Here is a 27093-nt window from a genome sequence, read left to right as displayed (position 1 = left end):
GTTGTGAAGGACTGGATAGGAGCTGGATAGGTGAAGAGAGGTCAGGAGGAAGGGATTCCAGGCAGAGGGACAACGTGAGAAAGCAACGGAGCTGTGTGGTTCAGGAAAGGGGGTGGACTGGGGAGTGGGGGGGTCATGAGATGTTTTGCTCTGGACAACTTTAAGAAAACGCCACATTTCAAATCCACAGGCCATGTGTGTAGAGTGGGTGATGCCTCATGTAGTTTCTCCTCCTCACTCTGGACCTCAGGAGTCTGCTGAGCATCTTTCCCCCTGACATCTTAAGTTTTTGAAACACCGTGTGCTGCTCAGAAGGTGAAATGACAAGTCTGACATATCTGCACCGGGTGTTGCCTTTGGCATTTTGGGCAAGCACTGAAATTTCCTCAATGGAAACAAAGCGCTACCTGCTTTCTCATACTTCTCTCTTAAAGGGGAGGGGCCTGTAAACAAATGTCCTGTTTCTTCTTTCACTTATTCAGAGGCAGGAAGCACACTGTACCCCTGCCTGCCATTTCTTATTTTAAAAGACGCCTTTCCTCTTTCCCCACCCTGTGTTGGAGCCCATTAATTAAAATGAGCTCTGGCTAGCTAGTTTAGGCTTCCTTCTTTTCTTCCCCTCTTCTCCAGCTATCCCTCTCTTGGCTTCCGAAAGCAAGGACAGGTCACTTGCTTCTATCATGAGCATTTGGATGAAATGTTCTAATGAATGCATATATGTGTGTACACAAAGGCATGAAAGTCCGTTTCTAATTGGAAGTATTTTGTTTTCCTTGAGTTTTTAATTTTAAATGGCGCTTACGCTCCCCCTCTTAGTGTGGTCTTCCGGTCCCTTTATCTTTCGGTGTCCATGCTTTCATGGTGCAGCATAATAGCCTTTGTTTCAGAAGTGCAGGGCAAGAGGACCTCGAATGACAGAGGTCCGCATTATATCCATAACGGTGGATTGGGACGGCACAGCAGAGGTCAGGGGAAGCTGCGAGCGAGTGTTTTCCATTGGTGAGCCTGAGTCCTAGCAACACCCGCACAATGGGTGCCGTTCTGAGCTCCCAACAGCCTCTGGCAGCAGAAGTGCGGACACACTCTCTGCATCCCACACAATGGGCAATGCACTCCAACCTTGCCCAACACGATGGCGCCCACTTCTTGGTGGCTATTGTTACGGAATGAAAAGAAGTTTGTCCTCTGTGTAGCCATCGAGGTTTATGTGGTAACATTTCTTTCTTTAAAAAAATAAAATTTTGTTTTCCTATCTTTTCTTTATCCCTCTCTCTTTAAATAATAGACGGAAGCAAATTTCAGCTTCCAATGCAGGAAATCCAATGCAGCACTTGAAATGGTTGGTAGGAAAAGAAGTGAGTGGATGGAAGTTACAAATTAGCCACGCTCTCGGTGACTGCCATCTCTTTAGTGATATTACTGAGGGGGAGGGAAATGTAGGTGAGGGGGTCGTCTCGCCCACAAAAAGTGAAGACCAACAAGGGCTTGTGCTTATGGATTAACACTAAGGAGTCCTCAGTAACCTGGGGCAGGACCTGGTGGAAGGAGACGCTCCCCTTCTGGTTGAGAATCTAGGCCTGGAGCTCCTCGCTCTGGCAGGGGGTGTTCCACTACATGAAGAAAATCCGATTCCACAAGCATCAATATTTGTGGCAATTCCAGTGCCACCAGACTTATTTACATGTAATATTTCAAGTCTCAATTGTGTTTTTAAAATTTTTTACTCTCTTGTAAACTGTTTTTTTAGTTTATGTTCACCTGTGCAGCAGTACAAAGCCCCCTGTTTTGTTTTGAGCTAGTTTTTTTTGGGGGGGGTGGGTGGGTAAGTTAAGGTAGTTCTTGGCTCTCTGGGTATAACTGATATATAGTTATGTAACCAGCATCAAGAAAAGCTTTTGCTTTCTTGGCCTCCAGAGCCAAGCTTTGCACCAAGATCTTGGAACAAGGTATTGGTGTTTCTGGATTTTGATGCCAGCATTTTATCTACCATCATCAGAGTTGATTAATGGGTTAGTTCAATAGAAAAATAAGGATCCTGGCTGTTCTCTCCATTGTGCAAACCCTGGCTCACATCCTACCTTCCCTTAGGATACTTCTTTAATTTCTCCAGTCCATGGTGGGCCATCAGCCTCTTGAAGATTATCCTTATAGATAATTAAAAGATGGGACTAGTTTTACCTCAAAGGAAGAAGCATGAAGGAGCAATTTTTTAAAAAGGAGGAGGAGGAGGAGGAGGAGGAGGAGGAATGAATGAAAGTAAAGGCTGTACTGTTGGTTGGGAGGTCCCCATTTTCCTTATTGCCCCAAAATGATTGGTCAAAGCCTCAGACCTCCATTGACAAAACTCTTCTAGATCTAATCTGATTAATTCTGGTCACAGACCAGCCAATAGCTTGGCATAACTGCTTTCTCAAAGGGAGATGACAATTTTTTAAAAATTAAGCTGCTCTAATTCCATTGAATGATATTTTGCATTCTCAAGTTGAAGAGAGCATGGCAAAGCATTCAAGAGTCTATTATTTCCTATTTGCTGGGAAGTGGGGAAGTTATGTGATGGGGCCTTTAATAGAAGCTCCAGGTCTAGAAAGATTGACTTCATAGGTAGCCGTGATTACCTGAGAGATTATAATGGTTTTCTCCTCAATTGCCTTAAAAAACCCATTTATTAAAATAGATAAACACAGCAACAATATACAGTGTGTTGAAGCAGGCTTTCTTCCTGAGGTTAACGTGTGGCTACTGAAGAAGCAATACAATGGTGTATTTGAAGCCCGGCTTCATCTCTCAGCAGCCGTGAGACCGCAGGCAAGTTAGCTGTCTTACCAGGGTCTTATTTTTTGCTACCTGTAAAATGGGAGGAATGAGAGTGTCCTTTTAGGGGGTGATTATGGAATCAAAAGTGGACCTTGAGAGTGCGTGGCACCTCGTAAGCCTTGGCACATGTCAACTTTAGCAAATGCAGGTTCAAAGGGCATCAAAAGCCCACAAAGGAGGTTTCTCAGCATTCCTTATTGCAGTTGATGGTTTTCCTTCCTCAATCACTAGTTAGCTACTTAAAGACAACCTAGTTTGCTCTTGCAGCTTTCCCCTTGTCCCAGAAGTCTGGCTCCACTCTTTTGTTTCCTCTTTATCTCCCACGTGATGATGCAGAGAGACAATTCTAGTCCATCAGTACTTATTCCCATGAGCACTTTCTAAAAAAACAGGGATTTCTCAGTCATTTTACTAACAAGCTGCTTTTTGCATTTCTGATCAATCTAGTATTTTAATGACAAAGCTTATATTTACATGTTAAAAACTTCACTGCAGTCCTTAATCACAGATTTGGCTTAGAAGTTAAAGAAAAGGTCAACCCAAATATCAGACATCACAATGATTTGTGAATGTTTTTATTATGATTCTCACAGCTAATGCAAATAGTCTCTTTTATGGAATCAGTTTGAACATGAGTTCTGTGGTCAAAGATAGAATTCCTGAGGGCTGGGGATATAGCTGGTAGAGTGTTTGCCTCGCAAGCACAAGGCTCTGGGTTCAATCCCCAGTACCGCAAAAAAAAAAAAAAAAAAAAAAAAAAAAAAAAAAGATAGAATTCCTGCCCATCTTCTCTCAAAAGGAATGTGTAATATTAATCTGAAAAAAAAGATAACTGGATATGAATGCCTATTTAAATGATATATAAAAAGCTACACATTAATTTTAATGAAACATCAACACAAAACTTGAATTTTAGCAAAGACTTTATATGAGCAAAAGGGGTGGAGCTGTCAGCAGCAGAAAAGAGGCTGCTTGAATGACAAGCGAAGAGAGAGAACATGCCAAGAAATTGTTCTGGGGTAAAGGCCAAGAGATGTTCCAGTTCTCTCACGCTTCCTGCTGACTTGAGGTTATTGTCACTGAAGTCAGTCACCTGGAAATTCCTGGCTTGTTTCTCTTCCTTACCTATACGATGGAAGGAGAACTAAAAGAATTGGTAGGCATATAAAGGTTGCAGGTGCTTCTAGGAGACCCTGGTGGATTTGAATGGGAAAGCGCTTGGTAGTTACACCTATGACAAAATATTTATAGCTTTGGGCTTCAGTTCCCTCAACTGTAAGCTGAGACTAATAGTAGCAACTATCTTCCAGAATTTTTGAGAGGATGGCTGTAAAGACTAGAGCTCAGGTCTGACATATAGGAAGGGAGTAAATATTCATCCATCATCATCATCATCATCATCATCAGACAGAATGATGGAATGTTCTGTGACCATCTCCATGGCTTAATGCATTTTATATCACTTAGCTTCAATCCATTCTACTTAGACACCCTTGACCCTTCCACATGGTGTTTTCTAATTCCTGGACCCTACCAAGTGAGAATATCCTGCAGCAGATAAATGTTTCTACCTAAAACCTTTCAAAATATTTCCCCCTTTAAAATCAAGGAATTAGGCTCATATTTGAAGCTAACATATTGTCAGATAAATTCCACAAAAAATTTAGGAATTGAGTGTTGGGTCAAGAATGGACCTGAGTGCCACCTCTAGCCATACAAACCATCTTTTATCCAAGAAAGGTTGATTAGTTGATGAGTTATACATCATCTTGGTTTCAACCTCTAGAAGCCATCAAAGGTACCCCGATGTTAAGATATCATGATTTTAATGAATCCTGCTGAAGAGTATTTAAAAAAAAAAAGCTGTGCTTTCAGACCTTAAGACTTATTGCTTGCATTTTCACAGCTTTCTTAAAGTAAAAAGGGGTGTTGTGGAAAATGATAAAATTTATCATTTATAGCGAAATATTAATGTAGCAGCAGGAGATTCGATGAGGCCATCTATCTATGAGCATTCAGACTTCAAAGGAAGCATAAACACGAAATTAATGGTTTGTCTAGTGTAAGAGACAAATAAATGCAAATGTGGGCTCATTAATATCAAGTGGATGACTTCTTGGTTTATGGGGTTTGGATTGATTTTGTCAAAGGCCAATAGATTTATTTTAAAAAGTCTTTGAAATTTAGCATCCATACACCCATTATTGAGAGAAATAAAACTCACACACTCCCGGACAGCCTCTCGTCCTCCTCCTCCTTCCCCCTTCCTAGATGTTGCTTTACTGAGATAAAGTTCTCACATTAGGACTTACTTTCACACTGAAATATGTCCCTTGTAGGAACTGCTATAAACGTCAGCATTTTCCGCAGCATTAGTTTATGGGCAGAGTGAATTTTAATGGCATCATAATCTCATGGCAATCAATTGCAGTGCTTGGGGGAAAAAAAAAAGCTCTGGGGGTGTCCATTAAATGGGCTTTGCATCACTTTTAATGCTCCAAAATCTTAAAGTCTCTCCCTCTCTTCTCTATTTGTCTATAGACAAAATAGTTTTTCTCCCCCTCCCCCATTTTGGGCTGAAGTAACATTAAACACTTTCAGCTACAATTTAATTCTCTGACAAGGAGGAAAAAAATACCTTCTCTCTTTAACTCGAACAAGGGCATGGGTCTGTTGGTTCTGATACAATACAGAAAAAGAAGGCAGGAATTTTAGTGGACTTTTAGCTCTTTCTGGATTTGCAAATGCCTCTACCGTGAAATCTAGCCGTTGTGGTTGTTGAGTTACCTTGAGCAGGGCGGCCCGGATCCTGTAAAGGAACCCAGACACAGCAGCTCCAACTCTTCTTTGAACCTAAGCTGCAAGATGTCTACACCCATCACTACCTCCAGTTCCTACAGGGTCTCCATATCTGTTTCTATATATCACATACATGACTGTGGACCAGAGATAGCATATGGGTTATCATAATTATTTAAAGTGCATTTTCCATTTTCAGTCTTCTCTCTTTTGCTCGTTTTTTTGCCTTCAAGAGATAACATGAATGACACATCTAATACTCTTTTCTGAAATTTTCAGGTTAACTGTATTTGTGTTTCTTCGCCATTTTGTGAGACTTTTTTTTGCTTCAAAACCTCTGACCTCTCCTTAGGTTTCTTATATTCAACAAATTAATTTGGGAAAAGGAAATGTTCAGGGTTGGTTCTGTAGTTTTTTTCCTATGAACTTGAAAGTGAGGAAAATAATATTACCAGCTGAGGGTTCCATTGTAAAGAAAGCTAACACACGATGAATAAGAATAAAGATTAACAAGGTGACCATATAGAGGAGAAGGCTCTGAGGTGAGCAGAATCAACTATGACTTGATTTAGTGCATTCACTAATTAGTGATCAACATGTATCAGTCAGGTAGTTGCTACACAAGTGTAGAAAAAGTGGAGAGAAAGTGGAATATCAGAGAAACAAATGTTAGTGTTCTCCTGCCAGTCCCAGCCTTGGGGAAAGAACCAGAATGTTTCTCTACTGCCAAGGCCACTCCTCTGAGAACCGGTCTCACCCACCCACAGGCCTGGGGTTGGCAGTGTTGATTGCACTATGATTGGGCCTCAAACCTAAGTTCTGCTTTTGGAATTTTGGCTCCTAAAAATTTGGATGGTGATTCTAGAAAGTCTCAACTGACCCCTTCAATTGAGGACATAAAATTTAGCAGCTGTGAGAAAGTCAAGTGGGAGAAAGAGAAATGGAAGCAGAGGAAATGGATTAAGAAGCAGAGATAATAGAGGGAGAGAGGAAGAAATGGGGGAGAGAGACAGGGAGAGAGATGGATGGATGATTGGATGATGGGGCAGGGATGGAGAGCCTGAGGCTTTCTGGTGTTTGGTCTTATTCTTAATGAAACTTAGCTGTACTACCTGCTTTAGGGATGCTCTGATTCCTTGTAAATAACTCTCATCTTATTTTAGTTAGCTCAAGAAGTCTTTGACACCTGGTGAGGGAGAGGTTATTTGATTAGTCTATTTAACTATCTTGTGAGTCCTCCTGATAGCTTTCCATCCAGGGTCCCAGCAGAGCCTGCCTTGAGGAGAGGATGGGCTCTTCTTGCCAACATGAATCTTACCTCCATCAGTGGTATTTCTTGCTAAGACAATAAATTTGTACTCTGGTTTTTTAGATGAGATTAATGCACTTGGTGAAAGCATTTGCACTTGAAAGACTGAGGTATCTTGTAGATGCAGATAGAACCACACTTCTGAGGGCCCAGGGATGGGAACCATAACTCAGAATTTGATTGAATCACACAAGAAGTCACTTGAGTTTAGTTTACTACCCTTTTGTCGCAACCAGGGCGACCAAACTATTGGGTCTGGAGAGGGGCAAAGGGGAATTGGAAAATAAAGATTCACAGACAAAGATCTTGAAGATTAAGCTGCTCTCTGATGGAGATGTAGGTCTAAAGAGTTACACGAGCAATCTTTATTTATGTATGTCTCGTTATCAGGTTAAAGACTATGCAACTATTATTCTTTGTATTCAGAAACATTACAGAAACTAGGACATCTATGTAGCTTTTCCACAGTAGCAATCCACAGTTGCAAAGTGCAATGTTAGGACCTCTGTGTAGCTCTCAAGAAAGTCCATTGTTAAAAGTTGCTCCAGGCAGGAACTGGAGAAGTGGAACTGGTGAAACCTTGTGGTTGTCTAGCATAAGAATTCCTTTCTTCCAGCTGTGTGCCTGAGATCAAGGTTAGAATTGATAGGGCTCTTGCACAAAGCTTCCACATTGCTGCAGTAGCGAGGCATTCTGTGCCCTAGGACAGAAACAGTTCCATGAACTGGGCATGCCACAGCCATGAGGGCATCAGAGACTCCTGATCTCAGTAACTGCTCTCCCATCCTCTGTCACTTCCCTTAACACCCTTTCTTTGTCAGACTCACTCAGTCTCATTGCCTGCTTGATTTGAATGGCTACAAAAATCTTATGGCTGATTTCAGATGAACAACCTTAGCTGGTTTTGTTGTTGTTGTTATATTTTTCTGAACTCAACCAGTTTTCTTTTAAAAAACAAGTCATGCTTTGAAAAATATCATCTTTTAGAAAGATTTAGTATATATGGGTGAAATGATAACATGTAGAATTTTCTTTAAAAGTCCAGGAAATTAAGTGAGAATGAGAACAAAGAAACAAAGCTCACAAAACATTTTCACTTGGTTTGAGCTGGGCCTGGGTACTCTGCATCCACGACGTGTGGAAATTTTTATGGTAAGAAGTGACTGCTCATAGTGGGTTTGTGCTTCTGTAGAACTAAATGGAGTCAACCCTGCTCTCTCATTCCTCCCCCACCCCCATTTCTTACCAAAGGCAATTTGGTCCAATTGCCTTTTGTTTCCCAAGCATCATTTAAATTTTTTCTTCATGCCATATAGAGGAACATAGAATCAAAGAGCTAGAGAAAGATAAGACATGTCTTGTTTTTGACAAGCTTAGAGACCCATAGAAGGCATATGCATATGCATACATTTATGCCTAACCTGTACGTAGGTCACTTAGGGATTTGCAACCTTTTTTTTTTTTTTTTTCAGTGCTGGGGATCAAACCCAGGGCCTGTGCTTGGTAGGCAAGCATTCTACCAACTGAGCTATATCCCCAGCCCGAATTTGCAGCCTTGTAAAACAGTTTTAACCAGAAGAAAATTTCTGAGCCTCTACATGTTTGACCTTCAGGACTGGTGAGACAGGAGAGCACAGCCAGGTTATCACACTAAAAGCTTGTCCAAAATGAGTGACTTGAAGTCTCCATGAAACACTCAGCCTAAGCAATGCCATTTTAATGCAGTAATAAATGGCATCTTTTGGTTTATTTTCTCCTCCTAGGAAAGGAATTTTGTAGCCTTAAATATCTTCCATTTAGGCCATGCCATGTTCAGAGCTGTTCAGTGATCATGACTTACTGCTCTTTCAGGGACTCTTCCTGCCCAACTTTTTTAGTAAATATTTTATCGTAAAATATACATAACATAAAATTTCCCTCCTTGACCATTTTTAAGTATGCAGGTCAGTGGCATGGGAGACCAAGAGAAGAGGAAGGGGATCCAGAGGGAGGGAGGAGAGGAGGGAATGGGGGAAGTGCTGGGGAAAATAATTACTAAATTATGCTATATTCTTGTGCAAATAAATCATAATAAACCCCACTTTCATATATAATTATAATGCACTACTTAAAATAACTGTAGTAACAATAGAAGGGGGATCAGTAGAATCAAGCAAGCAGATGAGAGAGGGAGGAGGGGAGAAAAATGGAAGACAGTGGGGAATGAGATCCATCAAACTGTTATGTGCATGTGTAAATATGATGTAACGAACCTACTATTATGTATAATTGTAATGCACCAATGAAAATGACCTACTTAGCAATTTTTAAGAATACAGTTCAGTGGCATTAAGTAAATTCACATTGTTGTTTCATTGTCACCACCCTCCTCCCAAACTTCCTCATTTGAAACTTAGTATCCATTAAACACTAAGTCCCCTCTCCCCTCGCCTACCTCTACTATCATTACACTTTCTGTTTCTATGAAATGGACTATGCTAGGTATCTCATATTAGTGAGATCATACAGAATTTGTTCTTTTGTGACTGATTTATATCACTAATTATCCACCTTGTAGCATATATAAAAATTTCAAGACTGAATAGTTTTTCATTGCACATATACATAGCACATTTTATTTATCTAGTCATCCACAGATGAATACTTGGTTTGCTTCCACGCAGTGCCTATTGTGAACAATGTTGTTGTGAACTTGAGTGCAAATATCTGTTCAAGCCCCTGCTTTCAATTCTTTTAGATAAATACCCAATCTTTCTGGGATTTCTTGATCCCAGAATCAAACAGCATCATATTATTAAGCAATAGTATCATGATAGCACTGTCTCATTTTGCATCAAGACTGCCTTTGAGCCCTACTTTCCTCCCCAAACCTGTATTGTACTAGTGGAGAGCACATGAAGAAGGTCCTGTGTTGACTTGGTGCCTTCACTTGATCAGTCTCCTGTCATTTCCTAACTAACCTGATAGAAGAAAGCAGGAAGCAGAGAGAAAATTCTCCCTCATCACCTTTAAGCTATTGCAGAACACTGTGCTGAGCGAATGTCAAGTTAAGTAAATGTAAAGATAATATTATATGATTTTAATTAAATAGGAAGTTATGGTTGAAGATGTTATTAACAATGGAAGCATAAGTGAACAAGGAAATGGATGAGCCCACTCTTCCTGTTTCCTTGGGTGAATGCTTCATCAGCAACCACGTGAGGCAAAAAGAATGAAGATCTAATCAAGTATGAAAGGAAGAGAAGCAAATACAAGTTCTAAATTATAAAGACTACTAGAAATATGAATGACATCCACTGTCATTAACAAAAGGATCTTTACCCATGTTACAAATTGACCTTGAGATATTAACCAGAATTAAAAATCAGCAAGCCATAAAATCTAGGTATTTAGAGCATGAGGACAAAACTCTACATTTTTTCCCCCAAAAATGCTTAGAATGTTTTTTATCAGTATTTAAAGATTGCAATATTTAATTCACTCCTTAAAATTTAAAAATTAAACTTAATAATAGAAATAATTGAGAAGCATCTGTTAATTCTGTACTTAGGAGTGAGTACAAAAAACAGACACTATTGGGAAGACACTTATTCTCTCTGCCATGGTGAAACAACAACATGGTTAATACCATGTGGTGTCAAACTAAAACATATTCTGTTCCTTTGTCAACACATACTTTAGCAGAAAGCATTGCTGAAGATGTGACTAAGTGGGTGTTGGAAAAATCACACTGTGTAGGCACATTTTCTATACGGTATAGTTACGGTACAGATGTTTCATGTATGACTCAGCTGATGGCATTTGTGGCAGGTGGCAGGTGCAGGAATGTTTGTAGCATTTATCAAAATGGTCCCAAAATACAACTAAATCACAGAATAAATTATAAAGTATTTTCATATATAGGAATGCTATAAGTCAGTAAAAATGAATGAACCACCATTATATATTGGCAATCGACTTTGTAAAACTTTAAAAATGTCTTCTAATTTATGTAGAACATGAAACTGTTGGTTGAATTTGGTTGGCTAACCAGACAGTGGGATGTTACAAGTGCTTTAATCTGAAAACAAGCTTCAAAGAATTTGCAAGATGTACACGATTTAAATTAGCTATACTGTCAATGTATAGTCACGGGTGCTTTTATCTACTGATAGAAGGATAAATGAGTTAAAGATACCTTATATTAAGAATAATAATTATATTTTTAAAATCAAAAGAATGATGGCAAGAAAACTTTATTTTGAGGAAAACTGTATTTGTTTCTTAATGATATAGTTAACAGGTAAATAACTTTAAAAGTAAACTTAATTTGAAATTTGTAATTCCAAGAGCATCTCTGTATTTTTCTCTCTTCTTCATACTTTTCATGAGACCACTGAACTTCAACTATATGCTTCATGATGAATTTTAAATGTATTTATATAGGCTATAAATCTCCTTTGCTTATGGGAAAAACTAGGTGTTTTTCTGTGGGGTCAAGAACAAGACCAAGATTCCCTTTGTACTCACTGTTATCTAATGTCTTGTTAGAAGTGCTAGCCAATGTACTTGGGTAGGAGAAATCCAATGGAGATATAAGAATTGGAAAGGGTGGCATAGAATTTTTTTTGAAGATGGCATGACCACATATTGGTAAAGCTATTACAATTAATGAAAACAGAAAACAGCAAGATACAAAATTTATAAATTGATATCCAGTCTCTACATATACAAATACAAACTAATTAGAAGGGGTAATTAAAAGCTAGGTGTGTTGGCACACACTAGTAATCCCGTTACGAGGCAGGAGGATTGCAAGTTTGAGGCTAGCCAGGGTAATTTAGCAAGACCCTGTCTCAAAAATTTTTAAAAAATGGGGATGTGGCTTAGCAGTAGAGTGCTTACTTACCATGTGCAGGACCCTGGTTCAATCCCCACTACCACAAAAAACAAAACAAGAAAAAAAAAAAAAAAAACCCAAAGGTAACTAGAGCAAAGATAATAGACACTGAAAATTTAAAATACTTTACAAATATAAATTTAAGAAGAAATGTAAAAACCTTTTGACAAAAAGCTTTAAATGCATCCAAAATTCATATAGGTAGATTTGAACAAATAGACATGCCATGTTCTTAGGAAACTTCAGCAGCATAATCTGAGGATTAAGGCATGAACATCTTCTGTCTACCATAATGTCTCTAAAGCTTATATAAAATGAAAAATAAAAGGTAGAAAACCTCTGAAAAAGGAGAGTCATTAGTAAGAAACATAATTAAAACCTCAAATGTTAAAGTGGTGGTATTAGTACACAAATAGGCAGACAGATGAAACAACAGATAATCCAGAAGTAGACCGAAATTATATGGAATTTGATGTATTAATAAATTAAACTTCTCAAATTGGTCAGGTAAAGAATGGGATAACCATTTGGTTTTGTAATAAATCCATATTTCACAGCAAACCTTGGCCATATCTTGAAGAAGTTCACTGTGGAGAGCAGACAGTGATCTCGGTAAATAACTTCGATGAGTGTAATAACTGCACTGATAGAGATGTAGGTTAGGTACAATGTAGCACAAAGGAATTTGTGATCAACCATGATCTTGGACCTAGTGTGGTCAGAAAGTAGGTTATTGTTAGAAGGATGGACTTTAATGGAATCCCGTCCAAGTCTGAATAAGAGAGTTAATCTCAGAACATTAATCAGTGAAAACCAAGCGCTGTCAGTCCTTCTCATTTAATCTAAAAATCCAAAATAAACCCCAAACAATCTGATCTGAATTTTATCTAGAAAGTCAATTATTATAGTTTAGATGTGAGGTGGCCCCCAAAATCTCATGCGTGGGACAATGCAAGAAAGTTCAGAGGTGAGATGATTGGGTTATGAGACCCGTAGCATAATCAGTGCATTAATCTCCTGATACCAATTAACTGGGTTGTGACTGTAGGCAGATGGGGTGTGGCTAGAGGAGGGGAGTCATTGGGGGCTGGCTTTGGAGTTTAAATCTGTTTCCTGGTACAATGTTTCCAGCTGCTTTCCCCTGTCACACACTTCCACCATGATGTCCTGCCTCACCTCAGGCCCCAAGGAATGGAGTTCACTATCTATGGACCTCTGAAACTGTGAGCACCAAATAAAATTTTCCTCCTTTAAAATTGTTCTTGTCAGATCTTTTGGTCCCAGCAGTAAAAATACTGACTAAAACATCAGTGTATAAAAATAGTCAAAATATTTTCTTAAGTAAAATGGATAGACTTGCTTTACTAGATATCACAACAGTATACAATGTATACATTGCTGAAAGAGTAGACAAAAAGACAGAAACAAAATTCCATGTTTGTCTCCAAGCCCATACAAAAGCAAGTCCTAATTGGATGATATAGTTAAGTATAAACCCCAAAATATAAACTACATTAGTAGAAGTAAGCATAGGAAAATATTTTTATCATTATGGGAGTAGAAATGGCAATACATAAAACTTAGAAGTTATAAAGATAAATTATGGACAGATTTGACTAAATAAAAATTAAAGTTTTATATGGCTAAATATACCTGAATTAAGACAGTATAAAATGTGATACAAATTACTGTTATCTAAGGACTGGACAGAGGGCAAAGGGGAGAGAGGAAGAACATCAAGAAAAATGGGCAAAGATTATGAACAATTCATAGTTCAAAAATGAATAGCGAACATGAAAAAGGTATTAGTGAGGAAACAAGGGAATTTAGATTATAAGAAATATGAAATAACAGCCTTCGAACATCAGACTGGCAAAATGTAAAAATTTATAGTATCTCATTGTGGCAAATGTTTAGGGAAAGAAGCACTCTCCAATAAAGTTGATAATTCTAAATGGGGAGATAGCCTTTTCAAAAGGACATTCAGCAAAATCTTAATGCAATTTTTAAAATCATATTCTATTATTGGGAACTTATTCTGTAGGAATGCCCACATATAATACAGATGAAGTTAAAAGTATGCTCATTACAGCATTGTCAGTAATAGGAAACATTTATAAATACTCTGCATGTGCATCTAGTTACATAAATTATAGGACATCATACAATGAAGTGATCCACAGCCATAAATGAGGCAAATCAATGTTATCACATGGAGACACCTCTCAGAAAACATTGTTAATTGAAAAAAAAATTAATTGAAAAAGCCAGAAAATTCATGTTCACTCATTTTGTAATATTTTTTATTCAAAAGCAAAATTATATGACACATGTACAACATAGTATTACATAAAATGTATAGTATTATATTTATATATAATGTATATACATAGCATCATTCAATTTTGCATATTCAAAGATATGTAAAATTTTTAAAATATATTTTTATTTATTTAATTTTATTGTTCTAATTAGTTGTACATGACAGTAGAATGCATTTATACATTTTGATAGATCATACATAAATGGAGTTTAATCTCTCATATTACATATTGCCAGATCACATTGTTCATGCAGTCATAGGTGTACATGAGGTAATAATGTCTGTTTCACTCTACTATCATTCCTTCCCCCATGCTTTCCAGTCATAGGTGTACATGAGGTAATAATGTCTGTTTCACTCTACTATCATTCCTTCCCCCATGCTTTCCCTCCCTCCACTCCCCTCTACCTAATATAAAGTAACTCTGTTCTTCCCTATCCACCCACCCCCCTAATTGTGAATTAGCATCCACATAGCAGAGAAAACATTTGGCTTTTGGTTTTTTGGGATTGGCTTTTTTCACTTAGCATGATAGTTCTAATTCCATCCATTTACCTGCAAATGCCAGAATTTCATTCTTCTTTAAAGCTGAGTAATATTCCATCATATATATATATCATATATATATATGTATATACACACACACACACACACACACACACACACACACACACACACACACATATATATATATATATATATATATATATATATATATATATATACACCACATTTTCTTTATCCATTCATCTGTTGAAGAGCATCTAGGTTGGTTCCCATAGTTTAGCTACTGTGAATTGAGCTGCTATAAACATTGATATGACTGCATCACTGTAGTATGTTGACTTTAAGTCCTTTGGATAAACCAAGGAGTGGGATAAATGGGTCAAATGGTGGTTCCTTTCCAAGTTTTCTGAGGAATCTGCATACTGCTTTCCATAATGGTTGCACCAACTAGCACCCCCACCAGAAATGTATGAGTGTACCTTTTTCCCCACATCCTCAACAACATTTGTTTTTGCTTGTATTCTTGATAATTGCTATTCTGATTGGAGAGAGATGAAATCTTAGGTTCGATTTGCATTTCTCTAATTGCTAGAGATGTTGAACATTTTTTCATATATTTGTTGATTGATTGTATATCTTTTCTGTGAAGTGTTTGTTCAGATCCTGAGCCCATTTATTGATTGGGTTATTTGTTTTTTTGGTGTTAAGTTTTTTGAGTTCTTCATATATCCTAGAGATTAATGCTTTATCTGAGGTGCATGTTGTAAAAATTTTCTCCCAATCTGTAGGCTCTCTCTTCACATTATTGATTGTTTCATTTGCTGAAAAGAAGCTTTTTAGTTTGAGTCCATACAATTTATTGATTATTGATTTAACTTCTTGCACTCTAGGGGTCTCGTTAAGGAAATCAGATTCTAGGCCAATATGGTGAATATTTGGGCCTACTTTTTCTTCTAGTAGTCGCAGGATCTCTGTTCTAAGTCTTTGATCCACAGTGAGTTGAGTTTCATGCAGGTTCAGTGACAAGGGTTTAATTTTATTTTGTTACATGTGGCTTTCCATTTTTCCCAGCACCATTTGTTGAATAAGCTGTCTTTTCTCCAGTAAATGTTTTTGACACCTTTGTCTAGTCTGAGATACCTGTACTAATGTGCTTTCTGTGTCTTCTATTCTGTATCATTTGTCTACATGTCTGTTTTGGTGCCAGTACCATGCTGTTTTTATTACTATAGTTCTGTAGTATAGTTTGAGGTCTGGTATTGTGATACCACCTGCTTCACTCTTCCTGCCCAGGATTGCTTTGGCTATTCTGGGTCTCTTATTTTTCCAAATGAATTTCATGATTGCTTTTTCTAGTTCTATGAAGAATGCCATTGGATTTTAAAAGGAATTGCATTAAATTTGTGTGACACTTTGGTAGTATGGCCATTTTGACAATATTAATTCTGCCTATCTACGAGCATTTCCATCGTCTAAGGTCTTCTTCAATTTCTTTTTTAGTGTTCTGTAGTTTTCATTGTAGAGGTCTTTCACCTCTTTTGTTAGATTGATTCCCAAGTATATTATTTTATTTTTTTGAAGCAATTGTGAATGGGGTAGTGTTCTTTATTTATCTTTCAGTGGATTCATTACTGATGTATAGCAATGTGTTTGATTTATAGGTATTGATTTTATATCCTGCTACTTCGCTGAATTCATTTATTAGTTCTAGAAGTTTTCTGGTGGAAGTTTTTGGGTCTTCCAAATATAGAATTATGTCATTGGCAAATAGTGATAGTTTGGGTTCTTCTTTACCTATTTGTATACCTTTAATTTCTTCTGTTTAATTGCTGTGGCTAGTAAAATTTTCAATTATTGATGTGGATGATTAGACAAAGGTCAGGAAGATTATAAAACAAACTATGCAAAGTGATTATCTGTAGGAAGAGGAGAGGGATTGGGCTGGGGCACAGAGTCAGCTATCAAAGATGGTGCTTCAGTCCTGTGCCTGCTTAATTTCCTGTCCTTTCCTCACTCTGCTCTCTACTGTGCTTTAGAGTCAAGGGTAGTTAACCCCAGCACGTTGTGTTTCCTAGGCTTCCATGTGATTGGCATCTGCCTGGGTACCAGCAGGAGAGAAAAGAACAGGAGGCAGAAGAAAGCCATTCTCAGTACTTCTCCCCTCCTTTCTCTCAGAGGATTCTTGGGGGCACTCATCTATGAGTCAGCTTCTACTTCACAGACTCACCATCGTTTTGACTTTAGTACAGTGACCCTGGTCCCTGGCTTCTGGCAATGTACCTACTCTGACCCATAGCCTAAGGACAGTATGGGCCCCCTGGCACTGTTAGTCTTTAAGTTGTCTGTCATTTAAATCTTCCATCACTGGTATGGCCAATTCCTGGTATTAAATGCCTTCATCTTGGTTCTGGTTTCCAGCATGAACTCTTGGTCAATTAGGAGTATTTGCTTTTTAAAATCTGTATACATCATTGGTAATTTTTTTTTCTGGGATGTTGTGATTGAATTAATTGGATTAACCATAATTTTTGGTCATAGAGTCTCATCATTGTTTTATCCATGGTCTCTGTTAATTTATTCATAACACTGCAATATGCTCTGGTGAATCCACTAACACAAATCTTCCAGCTCCAACAATAATTTGTACCTACTTAGGTGCTCATCCTGCAACCCACTCCATTACTTCTGGACCTGTACCTCTCCCCTCGATGTAATGACATTGGTGGTTTTTAATATAGTTTATTTTAAATATAATTTTATATGACAAAATACTTATTACAAAATACACATTTTAAACTGTTTACTCCTTTAGTAAATAGTATTATACTATATGTGATCTTGTGGGACTTATTACTTTCGCTTAGTAGTATATTGCTGAGATTGATCCCTATTGTGGCTACTTTTGCAGTCATCTTTATTTCTATTTGTATATTTGCATGATGGAATGATAGAGAATGTCAGAAGATCTGATGAGACTGTTGCTTAGTTTTCTCTTTATTATAATTTTTCTTTATTTGTGTACCTACATACCTCTTATTTATTAACTTTTGGGGTACTACACAACTAAACTGTATAGTTAACAAAATGAGAAGACCTCACATTGACAGTATTGGGTCTAGAAATAGACAAGGTGGTGAAGGATTTCATTCAGCTTAAAACACATATCTTTCAACATTAAATGTCTCTGAAATGAGGATGGCATTGTAGTCTACAGAAAGTGGAATTTGTCCAAAAAGCATCTATCTATCATCCAGGGGCACTGCCAACCTGAGGTCATGTTAAATTCTCTGCTTATGGTGGTTGGGCTTATACCAATTAAGGAGAATCCAGACTACAAATTAGCTTGAGCTCCAGTTTATGGTTTAAAATCCCTAGGGATTTTTTCCTTCCTTCCTTTGCCCAGTGCTAAGATTGAGAAAGGTAAATATACCTGTTGGTTATACCTGCGTCAAGTGAACAACCCTTTTCTATTACAGGTTTAGGCACCATCTGAGGTATTTTTCCTCTCCTTATTAACAGAAGAAAAAGTAATGGTGTATGTGTTAGAAATTGTGAGCCCACAATAGATGGTGACAGAAATGTGGGCATATCCTTGAAAGTGAGTCAACTAATACTGTCTTTCTCACATAGGTGATTTTATGATTCTAAGAGTGATTTTAATGAGCCACTTCATGGATAAGAGTTTTTTCCCTGTGGTTCCTTCACCATGAACCTGGCATCTGAAAGAAAGTAAGAGAACCAGAACTTCTAGTTTCTTGGGATGTCAAAAGAAACAAATTTGATTTTGGAGACATAGTGATTTTAGTCTTTAAAGAAGCCTGACATTTTTTTTTCTGGGATTGACTATTTTATGAATATATTACTTCATTTAATTATATTCAGAAACTAATGGTCATCGACTCTCAATTTATTAGTGCATTAACAGGTTTAATTGTTTGGGCTTGGATAACAGAACTTTCAGTTCCTGACTGAATGACAGCTAATAGTAATGGAAGTAGATTGGTTGGACTTCAGATGGAGAAGTGGAGAGAAGTGGGCAGACTCAGGATGGAGCTAACAGGCTTTGATGGTAGATTTGGTGGGAGATGGGAGAGAAAGTGAGCAGTGGAAGATGTCATTAAGAGTTTGGGATGGGTAGCGGTGGAGACAAAGTCTTCAGAGGCGGGGATCAGGATCAAGGGTTCTGTCTGAGTCAGTATCACTAATTACCATTACATTTTGGAAAAAAATTAAATCACCCAAAAAAGATTCGTGAAATGTTGAGGCACCCTCCAGCAGTGTGATAGCCAGGGTTTTTCAGACAGAACATGCCTCCCGAGTCACTGTAAATAACTGAAGAGCTAAATAGAAGCGCAGTCTCATTAGGTCTATCAATGGGACACTGGTCTTTTTGATCTCTGTCTGCATGCTAAGGGAAAGGGTAAGTGAGTTTCCTTTTCATCTTTTCCATCACACTTTAAAGGGCTGCTGTAATGTTCCCACCAACTAAATCATTTTCATTTCCAACCCTAATCAATTTGTGAATAAATATCCTTTGGAGATGTGAGCTGCTTTAAATGATGGCTGCCTGTCCACCTTTAATCTATGACACTACAGTTCTCTTGAGAGAAAATAGCTTCTTGTGTCTTTATTCTGTCTCTGAGCTCATATAGGCAGCACACCTCCTTTTTATTATTACATAATAATGGCTTTATAGGTGCATAAAAGGTTGCACAAGTTTTGCAAAAATGAGGGGGCTATTCGCCCTTGCTACCTTTAATCTCCTGCATTCTCCTGTTGATGAGTATAAATTATCAAAGCTATTTCTCAGTGTCTTTATTTAGTACAATACCAGTGGCAGATCATTCTCAGGAAGGGCTTTTTGTAAATATTATAATTGGTGGCATTATCTTTAATCTTTTGTGGTGTGAAAATCAAGGACAACATGAGCCTTGATACAAAGTAAGAAAATGCCTCCTTTGTTAAGTTTTCAGTGATGAAAATGAAGGTTTGAATCAAGTCATCTTCCTTTAGAAAGTTCTTAAAGTTTCTAAAACTATGATAAGTATAGATAAACTTCTTCAATATTACTTTTTCTACACATTGTTTAACTGCTTTGATCAGATGAGATTCAATTTCATCTATTGCCCCAAGTTCAAAAGGACCAAGAGCCAAGCATTTTCTGGGAAGATCTCAATACATCAAACTAATTGCTCCTAATGAAGCATTTGCTTTTGGGGGCCTTTTAGATTTAGTTTTTGAAATCTATTCATTTCAAATTTCCAAGATGAAGTTGATAAGTTAAATCAACAAAGTTACTCCTCTTCTCTATCCAAATTCTGAAAGTAGGTTAAAACTCAAACACCAAAACAAGCAAAAATGCCTGTAACAGCTTTGGAAAATGGTATGTAAAACTATACGGAGATGGAAAACTTTGAAGAACTTCTGAAAAATCGAAAAAAAAAAAAAAAAAAGTTGGACAAAGCTAGTAGAAAAGTCAATCAATGCTTTAAAAGTCCATGTATCATCACCAAAGAGAAGTCAATTGACTGATTTCCCCGAGTACAAGAAAAGCAGAGAACTTTGGAGGGATTACTAAGAGAACTGTTAGCACTCAGATCCCTGCCCCAACCCCAAAGACTGGCAGACTGTATGTTCCAAATCCTGGTCTCACTTGATAGGAGTCTTGCTAAGCAAAATGGAGTATTTTCCTTAAAGTCAACTTAACATTGGCAATAAGGTCCAAAGAAAGAAGGAGTAGGGACATGGTTTAATTTGGATGTTACAATAATGGCAAAACCAACCAATCAAACCAAATCTGACAGAGCAGTGAAATTCCCCAAGACCATTTTACTCCATGTATCACCTTTTAGGCTTCCTATTGACAATTATGTCTTTAATAAGACCAGGCATATTTTAGATGCCACCAGGAGAAGCTAGAGGAATTTTCAAGAAGGGGAGCATGGTAGAAGATCCTGGAACTGCACCAAATCCTGAACATAAGATGCTGGCTACCACTAGAATGCAGCCTTTTTTAAAGGTTTAATGGCACCTAGGGAGTTGGGGCTTTTTAATCAGGTGAATCTGCACAACCAGTGGCCATGCTTGAGGGTGGACCTTGGACTTAGTCTGCTCAAGAACTTAGAATCATAAAAGGAAGCTTGTCTGAATGCTTGCGTTCCCCTTTCCCTCACAATGATAGCAAGCCCTTCAGAATGATTTATGATGATAGAAATTCAAAAATTTGTTTTATCCCAGAAGGTGGTAAAACCAAACCCCTACTGTCTGGAAAGGCTTGATTTTTTGGAATGATGGGAACATTATTTATCTTGATATGGATTTTTAGCTATATGATTATATACATACAGAAACAATTATTGAGCTCTACCCTTAAAATGTGTTCCTTTTATGAAAATAAAAAATACATATAATACAGAATCTCATATTAGGTAAAGTGAATTAAAAAATTACCAAAATTTGCCCGAGAAAATCAAATACCTCAAAAGAATACAAAAAATAGAAAAAATTAAATAGAAATAAAAGATTTACTAGTATAGGCTGGGGTGTAGCTCAGTGGCTGAGAGTTTGTTCATGTATGAGGCCCTGACATTAATCCCCAGCACCATTAAAAAAAATTACCAGCAAGTATCTAGTGCTGATTTGTTATTATCTCAGTTTGAATAAAACATCAAAATTCAGATTACCCCTACATTTTAAAAATTCTTGTCATGCATAGAAAAATTAGAAATGCTCTCAATCTCTTCTTTCAAATTCCAGAATATCATAAGAATGTACTCTCAACATTATAGATTAGTTCACTTTTTATCTAACTTCATGATATAAATGTAGAAATCCAAGTAAAGAGAGACTAGATAAAATTCTAATGGTGTGTTAACAATTTAATATTGCCAAATAGCTTTATGCAGAAAATACAAGAATCATTTAAAATTAGAGAATTTAATAATATAACCCAGGATATTAATATAACTTAGTATTGAGAAGCAATGTTAAGAAATCCAATGCATATTCCTTTTTATAAGAAACAAAATGATATGTTACAAATAGGAAGAAATGTTATATTTTATTTCATGATTTTTAATTTTTAAAGACATAATATTTGATCATCATTCAAAATTCTAAAGGTGTGAATTTTTTCACTTGTTAACCCACCACATTAGCTAGTTCCTCAGCTTACACAGTATGTAGCTTCCTGATCACATTATTCTGCAACTCCCTGCTACCACCTAACAATATATCTTGGTAAAACTATCAGTATGTATTGAATGATCTCATTTTGAAAATTAGAGCCTTATAATGATACATAGTATTTGGGTTCATTTTGACAAAATCATACATCCAAGGAATTTGATTTCAATCCCCCTCCCCACTTTTTGCTTTTCTTCTCCCTCTCCCTTCTCCCTCCTCTACTCTACTGATCTTCATTTCACTTCATTACTTACATATTTTTCTTGGTATTTTCCACATATACACAGAGGTGAAATTCCCTTGGTATATTTATATATGCATATTAAATATATTCCACAGTCCCTTCCCTTTCCCTTCCTTTCTCCCTACCTCTCTTTCTCCTTCTTCTCTTCCATTTATCTTCCCTTTATCTTACTGATATCCTATCTCTGCCCTCACCATCTTCTGCCCTTTATTTTGATTGAGCTTCTACATTTGAGAAAAAACATTTGACTTGATTTTCTGAGTCTGGTTTATTTCACTTAGCATGATTTTTTTCCCATTTCCATCCATTTAGCTGCAAATGCCATTATTTTATTCTGACTGAGTAAAACTCCATTGTGTATATATACCACATTTTCTTCATCTATTCATCTATTGATGGGCCTCTGGGTTGACTCCACAATTTTGCTATTGTGGATTATGCTGCTATAAACATCAAAGTAGCTATATTGCTACAGCATGCAGATGTTAGATCTTTTTGGTAAACACCTAGGAGTGGGATAGTTGGGTCATATGGTGGTTCCATCCCCAGTTTATTGAGAAATCTCCATACTGTTTTCCAGAATGGACGTACTAATTTGCAGTCCTACCAATAATGTGTGAATGTGCCTTTCCCCCCAAATCCTCCCCAGCATTTATTATTTGTGTTCTTGATAATGACCACTCTAACCCCCCGAATAGCATCCACATATGAGAGAAAACATATGACCCCTGAACTTCTGAGTTTGGCTTATTTTGCTTGACATGGTCTCTAGTTCCATCCATTTTACTGTGAATGACATAATTTCATTTTTCTTTATAGCTGAATAAAACTCCATTGTGCATATATACCATAATTTCTTTATCTGTTCATTAATTGATGAACAGCTAGGCTGGTTCCATAAATCAGCTATTGTGAACTGTGTTGCTATAAACATGGGTATGCACGTATCACTGTAGTACGATGACTTTAATTCTTTAGGATAAATACCAAGGAGTGGTATAGCTGGGTCTATGGTGGTTCCATGCCTAGTCTTCTGAGGAATCTCCATACTGATTTCCATAGTGGTCGTACTAATTACAATCCCCGAAACACTGTAAAAGGGTTTCTTTTCCTCCACACCCTCTCCGCCATTTATTATTATTTATATTCCTGATGACTACCATTCTGACTGATATGAGAGGAAATCTCAGTGTAGTCTCAATCTGCAATTCCCTAATGATTAATGTTGTTGAACATTTTTCACATATTTGTTGACCACTTTTATTTCTTTTTTTGAAAAGTATCTTTTAAATTCATTTGCCTATTTATTAGTTGGGCTATTTGATTTTTTTGTAGTAAAGTTTTTTGAGTTCTTTATATATTCTACAAATTAATCCTCTCAGAAGAGTAGCTAGCAAAGATTTTCTCCCATACTGTAGGTTCTCTCTTCACATTCCTAATTGTTTCCTTCGCTGTACAGAAGTTTTAATTCGAGTCAACCCCATTTATTAACTTGGCATTATTTCCTGTCCTTTAGGGGTCCTATTGAGAAAGTTGTTGCCTGTATTTATATGCCAGAGTGTTGACCCTACATTTTTTTTTCTAGGAGTTGCATAGTTTCTGGTCTAATTCCGAGGTCTTTCATTCATTTTGAGTTAACTTTTGTGCATGATGAGAGATAAGGGTCTAATTTTATTCTTCTACATATGGCTAACCAGTTTTCCCAGCACCATTCATTAAAAAGGCTGTCTTTTATCCAGTGTATGCTTTTGACACCTTTTCCATGGATCAGGTGACTATAGATGTGTGGATTTGTCTCTTTGTCTTCTATTCTGAACCACACAGAATGACCTCATGTTTAAATGACTGCCTGCCTAATAGTCCAGTTCTTGGAACTGCAATAATTTATTCAATTAGTCTTCTAAAAATAGTTTTCCCCTATAATCTTTTATTAGTTCAAACAGTATTTAAGTATCTTTGAAATGAATATTTGTATACTTAGATAAATAGATCCATAAAAATATTTTTAAATATGGAATTGGTAATCCAAAATCCAGGTGCAGTTTCTAATTTTGAGAGATTTTACCAAATATACCTTCTTGTTATATTCATACTAATTTGTAATTCTTCTACCAATATGAATTAGTAAAAATACCAGGTGTAGGACTTTTTCAGCCCTATTATAATCTGTATATGCAGCCTATCATTGACTGAAACATAATATGGTACATGACTGTAGCATGGAAATGAGGGGGAAATATCTCCTTGAGAATATATAAACATAAATTTTGGCTGAAATTCAAATGACCCAGGTGGCTTAAAATATCTCAAGCTTAGAGTTGGTTTTAAAGTAACCATGGGTAGACAAGTCCTGCTGGATACTTAAAAGAAGGCAAAAACAAGTCTTGGCAAGAAAAAAGAGACCTGCAGGGAAGAAAATAAGGAATATAAAGCAAAAATACAAGTTGTGAGAGGAAATCAGTGCCTATCACACTTATAAGACTGGTTCCATAAAACAAGACTACAAATCAGAATCTTATATAAATATAACATTGATGTACAAGTTATAAGTGAAGTGAGTAGACAAAATTCTAACAAAATAATGTTTAATTTAATGATGATTTTAAATAATGTGCTATTATTATTTTATTCTGCCTTCAGGGCAATTCATGGAAAAAATAATTAAACCTGCAAGGAAATAATAAACATGAAGGAGAACAAGCAGAAACACATGACATCTTAATTGCACTCCCAAAGCTTCAGATTTTGAAATTAATAGAGACAGAAAATAAAATAGCTATATGAATTACATTAAAAGAGATAAAAGATAAGCCTGGAAACATTAGCACAAAATAAGAACTTGTAAGGAATGATCAGAAAGGATACCAATTTAACTTATAAATATGAACAATATTATTGCTGGAATTAAAATCATAATGGACAAACTTTAATATTGATTCAAATTTTTTTCATCAATGTAGATTCATCTGTAACACTCAGGTGAGGGATGTTGCTAATGGGGGGAACTATACACGTGGGGAATGTGTGAGAGATGGTTATATACTACTCTTTTTATTTATTTTTTATTTTTTTGGTGGTGCTAGGGATTTGAACCCAGGGCCTTGTGCCTTGTGCTTGCGAGGCAAGCACTCTACCAACTGAGCTATCTCCCCAGCCCCATACACTACTCTTTTTAAATAATTGGTTCTTTCTAGTCATATAGGACAGTATAATCCATTTTGACATAATTATACAGGCATAGAATATGTCTTGTTCTAATTCAGTCCCCAGTACCCTCTACTCCCCCTTTCCTCCCTCCACCCCCTGCTACCTTCCCTCTATTGATCTTTCTGCCATTTATCCATAGTTATTTTTTAAAATTAATTTCTTGTGGCTGTACATGATGGTGAGATTCACTGTGGTGTATTCATATTATGTACAGTTGTGAAAAGTTATGTCAGATTCATTTCACTGTGAACCTAAAACTGTTCTGTAAAAGCAAAGTCTTTTAAAAATAATTGGACCCTGAACCAGCAGAGGCAGCCCAGCAGCTGCAGCCTGTGCCCTGTCCGCCCGCCGGGGTCTCCCTCCTCAAGACAATTCAGAGGGAATTGTCTTGAGAGAATGATCACTTTGGCTGGAACCACTAATGCCATCTTCAAAGCCTTTGCTATGATCACTGACAAACTAGAAGAGGACATCAGCTGCTCTGTGACCAATAGCACAGCTGCCAGTAGATCCCCCGGTCACTCTGAGACTGGTGGTCCCTGCTAGTCAGTGTGGCTCTGTCACTGGAAAAGATTAGGGTTAGGGTTAGGAAATAGGAGGGAGTACAGGGGCTCAAGTCCAGGTGGCAGGGAATATACTCCCCAATTCAACTGAGCGGGCCATTGCTATTGCAATCTGTCATTGAGTGTGTCACACAGATCTGCGTGGTCCTGTTGGAGTCCCCCACGAAGGGCGTGACCATCCCGAACCGGCCCAAGCCGCCAAGTTCTCCAGTCTTCTTTGCAGGTGGTCAGGACAGGTACAGCACAGGCAGCGACAGTGCGAGCTTTCCCCACACCACCCGGTTCATGCGTCTCGACCCTGACCTGGAAGGACGACCTCTAGAGGCCTTACCATTCAAGGACTGTATGCCATTCCACCACCAGATTTGACCAAGCTGCGCCAGTTGGCAACCAAGCCTCATTTTCCTATGACGCACGGCAACACCGGATTCAATGGTATTGGACCCAGCTCTCCAGAGGTGAAAGGATATTGGGGTTTGGATGCATCTGCTCAGACTACTTCTCATGAGCCCACTATTCCAAACGACTTGATTGGCTGCATAATCGGGCGTCAAGGCACCAAAATCAATGATATCTGTCAGATGTCTGGGGTGCAGATCAAAATTGCCATCCCAGTTGAAGGATCTACTGATGGGCAGGTTAACATCACTGGATCTGCTGCCAGCGTTGGCCTGGCTCGGTATCAAATCAGCCTCTGGCTTTCCTCCGAGATGGTGGCACCGGGAGCAGCTAGCAGTGCAGATTCACCCATAGTCCCTTTCGGCAGTTCACCACCACCCATGATCCATCTGTGTAGTCTCTGAACAGTCAGCAATTCCAGGTTTACATAGTTTGTAAATATTCAGTTTCTACACTCTGTATCGTCCACTCGTGATATTTTAATTCCTTTCTCTGTTCAGCTGTTAATGCTGAGATCCATATTTAGTTTCATAGGCTTCTCCTCCCCTATTTTTGCCCATGAATTTTTCTGTTTGTCCTGGAAATTTAAGACTGGACTCTTTTTTTTTTATTGTAAACAAATGGGATACATGTTGTTTCTGTGTTTGTACATGGCATAAAGTCATACCATTTGTGTAATCATAAATTTACAGAGGGTAATGTTGTTTGATTCATTCTGTTATTCTTTCCCTTCCCCCCACCCCTCCCACCCCTCTTTTCCCTCTATACAGTCCTTCCTTCCTCCATTCTTGCCCCCCTCCCTAACCCTAACTCTAACCCTAACACTAACCCCTCCCACCCCCCATTATGTGTCATCATCCACTT

At 37.6% G+C, this 27093-nt stretch overlaps 1 pseudogene across 1 annotated transcript; it reads left to right on the top strand.

Annotated features, from left to right (window-relative positions):
* Positions 1 to 1132: 1132 nt before the first annotated feature.
* LOC306637688 (poly(rC)-binding protein 2-like) lies at positions 1133 to 26644 on the top strand (annotated as a pseudogene). Its single transcript has 2 exons — positions 1133 to 1210; positions 25577 to 26644. The product of its transcript is annotated as a poly(rC)-binding protein 2-like (transcript).
* The last annotated feature ends 449 nt before the right edge of the window (positions 26645 to 27093 follow it).

This window comes from Sciurus vulgaris (assembly GCF_902686455.1).
Source record: "Sciurus vulgaris genome assembly, chromosome: 10".
Taxonomy (NCBI): domain Eukaryota; kingdom Metazoa; phylum Chordata; class Mammalia; order Rodentia; family Sciuridae; genus Sciurus; species Sciurus vulgaris.
Note: the sequence above shows the minus strand (reverse complement) of the source record. Positions and strands in the feature narration are given on the sequence as shown.